At 33.5% G+C, this 4,996-nt stretch overlaps 1 long non-coding RNA gene across 1 annotated transcript; it reads right to left on the bottom strand.

Annotated features, from left to right (window-relative positions):
• Nucleotides 1-1,271: 1,271 nt before the first annotated feature.
• Nucleotides 1,272-3,303, bottom strand: LOC108481145 (uncharacterized). The gene is made up of 6 exons (XR_008285965.1): nt 3,249-3,303; nt 2,488-3,003; nt 2,161-2,352; nt 1,833-1,877; nt 1,629-1,750; nt 1,272-1,533 (listed from the first exon to the last, which is right to left on the bottom strand). It is a non-coding gene; the product is annotated as an uncharacterized LOC108481145 (long non-coding RNA).
• Nucleotides 3,304-4,996: the final 1,693 nt, after the last annotated feature.

Here is a 4,996-nt window from a genome sequence, read left to right as displayed (position 1 = left end):
CTGACACTTCTGTCCATGTCCCTTCAAAAGTGATCTTTTCAACTTGTGCAAGGAACGACTGCTTTGTATATTTTGGGAAGCTTGCATAGTCGGTTTGTTAGCTTACTGCGTCAATGGTTGTCGAGCCCAAGAGACACAATAGCGTGGGATTCGCCATTGGGAAGTGATGATCTAGTGTAATCCCACAGGAGCGACGGTTGGCTAGAGTTAGGTTGCTTTAAATTATAAGTCTAACCCTAAGTGGAACTGGTGGTTGTAGGCGTTCTCTTCCACTATAACTAGCTTATTCAGTTAGAGAAGAATTACTTAAAAGCTGAAAATTAAACTCCAGGAAGATCGAGACAACCGGAGGCTGGAATCTCGCCACATAAGAAACTCTCTCTTTCCTCAAACTCTGTTTATTTTTATATTCTCTATTTTAATTTTCGCAATTTATTTAATTTTTGCAATTTCAATCAACTCTAAATTTTGTTTTTTATTTTTATTTTTTTAAGGAATGCAAGTTTTCTTAGTTACGATTCTGTCCAGGATCTCGCGAAACAAGACATTGTGCAATCTAGCCCATGAGGATTTGACCCTACTTCCCTTATACTATTCTTTTTATTATTTTTATAGGGATAAGATATATTTGGTGCTCTCAACGACACATCAATAGGTATAATAACATGAAGAAAATGTTTATTTATTACATATGTATCACAATAGTTAGACCTAAAATAAAATAAAAATAGTTACTACAAATTTAAATTTAAAATTAAAAGATGAATAATATAACCTTTATAAAAGATAAGACTTTTTCAAAATAGAAGAAAATTTTTCCTTCTAAAAAGAGGAAAGAAGAATAAAGTACTAATATAATAACTGTTGTATCATATGAAAAGGGTCGATTGTTTGTTAGTCCTAAATATTAATACTAAGAAGCTTTCTACCGGAAGAACTCAGCAAAGCCCAACTCCTAAATACTAAGAAGCAATTCGCTATTTGCCCATATTGACAGAAGAACATTACAATAGTAACTCGTCTAATTTATGATTTGAGACCGAGGAAAAATGCTCATGCAGTCAAACATCATCTTATGGGCTTACCACATATCCATGTACGGTATAGCATAGAAACAGGGTTCTTTAGAGCCATATGAATGGGAATAGCATAAATGCTTGACGATGGACTAGGATCTAATATATTAATACCAACGACATATTGTTAGTGATATATAATGAATCAAAATTGATATTGTGTGAAAATATCAAAGATAATGCACATACATACCATTCTGCAACCAATCTTGTATGCATCTGATCCCCTAATATTTATAAAACTTTGCTTTCATCTTTGATGCCAATGAACTAAGAAAAGTATTAGGTCTCTTGCACAATTCAATCAATAGTATGTAAACATGACCGATTTCAGGAAAATATACATTTGTAGTAGGACTTTTGTTACTAGAGAAGACATTAATGGTTTCAGTAAATAGCTTGAAATAGCCAGTAATGGAACTTGCCCATTCCCAATCATCATCACTTGATGCAAGGCCTGAAATTCAGATCAAGCTTTTATCAAAAACTTAAGCGAACTATGTAGCGTTGTTGTAAACATGTTTTCCCCGTAAAGATGGAGCATCTACTCACCATGTACTGACCATACTTCTCTTCGATTGCAGGCAAATTAGCAACACCACCATTACGGTAGAGATGAAGCAGTCCCCTAAATTAGAGGGCTGGCATAGTGTGTAATCCCTCAAAGTAGAATCCTGCCCAATAAATGAAAAAGAATAGATATATATATAACTGAACAAATCAGTACTTAGTAAATAAACTATGCCTTGGGCGTACCAAATATTTCTGTCAAGATTTTAGCTTTTGAATGCTCATTTATTTCTGTCAAACAAAACCAACAAATTAATTTATTCATTACAACAAAAATCAACCAATGAGTAAATTGTCCAACATTATGTTTTAAAATGCTTTTCAAGGTAACAAATGCATCAGACTGTACAAAAAATAAAGAACGAGTAGATATTCCATAAAAGAAGCAACTTGATCGATCAGACTTTGAAAAACATAATCAATAAATAAGTAATAATTAGAACTAAAAAGAATAATAAAAAGAACAAAAAAAACCAAGGCGAGAAAGATAGGTAAATGGTCATGCCATATTTACCTAGTTAATTAACTAGTGTTGACTGTTGGTACAATCGACTTGATTTAGGCTCAAGAATGATTTCTGCAACATTTTTCACTTAAAGGATGAAATTTCTTCAGCTTCTTCTTTATACTGAGGTAGTAAGGTAGGGCTTCTCCTTCTCCAGAATATAGCTTCTCGTGAAGGACTGGTATCATTTAGCTGAGATGTCTTCATTTCATAACAAATTAAATTTCATTGAGAATAAAATAAAAAACAAAATGAAAATTACTCAATTTCATATATATTAGAATTTAGAAACAATAGTGGAAAACTCAAGTAAAAAAGTGTTTTGAAGATAAATACCTGATCAGTTTTAGCATGCACAATCAACGTTAAATAATCTGCACTGAAACTTGTGATCAGCTTGGAACATTGCTTAATGTAAAGCAAATCCAAACATGGGAATTCTAGATGATAACCCACAGGGCTAAAGCTCTCGAGCTTTGACAAATTTTCAAGTACTATTTGCTTTAACCGAGGGAATTCTAGATGAGGACCTTGTGATGATGATGAAGATGCTAAAATGTCATCATTTCCAATTATTTGCTTCAAGTTCTCACATGACTTTATCTCTAGAAAGCTTAATTGTGGAAAATTTCGAATGAACATCACTGGAATGATGCATGTCAAATTATTACAGTGGTGAATAGTTAGTTCTCTAACCTCTCGCAACCTAATCACATTAAAAAGATCCAATGATTCAGAAGTCCCCAAAGGTATATATTCGAAATCTGATGATTTTTGTCTCAACTCTGTGTTTATCATATTGCATGACTTGACATCTTCACCATCGATATCTTCCATAGAGAAGCTCAACTCCTGCACAAAAGCACAGGAAAGTGTTATTATTATAAGTTCTTTCAATATCAACCAAGTAAGTATTGCACTCATATTGGGTTTTCTTTTTAACTTTTAATTACATGAATTGACAAATTGTGCATTAGAGATTTTCCACTTTTCTAAGGAAATTAGATTTTAATAAAAATGAAAGACAAAACTTCTTTTTGAAATTAAAAAAAAAAAAAACAAAGGAATTAAGAAAACAAAACTGAAAAGGAATGTACCTTTAAAGAAACACACTTCTTAACTTCTTTAGGAAAAGTAAAATTTGTAAACGCCGAACATCCTTGGATATATAAAATTTCCAAAATTGGTGCTTCCAGAAAGTTGTTTCCTCCAACAATACTCCTCAAGTTTCTCAATTCAACAAGTACTATGTTTCGTAAATGAGAAAAAACTCCAACTGAAGCATGTGGGAAGACATATTCTAAACTCGAGCATCCTTGAATCTCCATAATTTCCAAGTTTGGCAAGTAACGTGCGTTTGATTCTATTCCATCATCCATTCGAAATATCTTTGAAAAATTTCCACAATTAACAACTCTTAAAATTTTGAGATTTTGCAAGAAACACTTGGGAGATTGGTCATTGCACTTGAAATTCATCATTGCTTGTGATATATCAACCAAGCATTCACCACCTTGCCAGCTGCTAATAGAGAGGGAAGTTAATCCGTCTAAATGTTCCAAATCTATAAGATCTGGGACGAGATTTTTGTGATCCTCAATATCATAGAGAATAAGATCTTTTGTATTGCATAACAATTCCTTAAATGCCGATAATCCAGTTTCCTAATTGTAATTCATTACATAAATGAAAACAAATCATTAATTAATGAAAGAATAAATTAAATATTAGATTAATATAATAACATATTGGTATCATAAAATATATATATATATAAGAACAGATTAGCATAACAATTACCAACAAGATATATGATAATTATACACAGCGAATACAACTATTTTTATATATTTTTTAAGCTCAACTTTAAGGTTAGGAGGGGCATGGTATGAAAAAGTTTAATAATTAGAAAAATCAAATAAAAAATCCAGAAAAGGAAAAAAGAGTAAGAAAAGTGTACCTCTAACCATAACTCCAGCTGATTGTTGGCTTGTCGAATGGGAAGGTTCATCACTTTAGAACAACCAGAAGCATCCAATTTTTTCAAAGATGGTGCTTTGACAATATAGTTTTGTGGGACAAAACTAGTCAAGTTTCGTAACCAACTAAGTTTTAGATCTTGTAGACTTGGAAGGAGCAGGCTACCATGGTGTTGAACTCCATCTTGTTCATTTGGCATGCCGAATACTTGCTTTAACTCATCACACGAAGAAACCGAAAGCGATTCAAGAGCTGGAAGACCTTGGGCCAAAGTGATTGGCACAACATATTCCAGTTTTGAACACCCTTCGATGCAAAGAGTATTCAATTTGGGCAAGCGGAGAGGAAGGGAAGAAGTCTTTGATTCTATTTCACCATCAACGAAAAGAGTTACCAATTCGTCGCAGCCTCGAATCTTGAGTTCTTCTAAAAGCACTAGGCTTTGAATAAGGGAAGGTGAAAAGAGGGATTTCAAATTTCGGCATCGATATATGTCTACATCCTTAAGACTTTGGAGGGTGAAAGAGTGAGGTGAGCCTTTGAATATCCGTCTCAATTCTGGTAAATCGTTGAGAACCAAAGATTGTAAATTTGAAAGTGGGTGCTCTTGATTTTCTTCTCTGTCATGAAGGAGCTCATCCACCACTTGCAACTTATAACAACATCTAACTTCCAGATGTTTCAAGTTTTTGAGGAAACCTTGTGCCGGCTGACCCTTGCATAAGGCTTCTAATCGAAGCATGTCTGCTATAAATAATGTCTCCAAATGAGTGAATGCTGAAGTTGGCCCATTCTTTGTTGCAGTAGTGGTGGTATCAACCAAGCTTTCAAGATCCTCGCAATCCCAAAGTCGAAGTGAAGTTAA

The sequence above is a fragment of the Gossypium arboreum genome, chromosome 1 (genome assembly GCF_025698485.1).
Source record: "Gossypium arboreum isolate Shixiya-1 chromosome 1, ASM2569848v2, whole genome shotgun sequence".
NCBI classification, from domain to species: Eukaryota; Viridiplantae; Streptophyta; class Magnoliopsida; order Malvales; family Malvaceae; genus Gossypium; species Gossypium arboreum.
The sequence above is the reverse complement of the archived record's forward strand: the minus strand, read 5'-3'. Positions and strand labels throughout refer to the sequence as shown.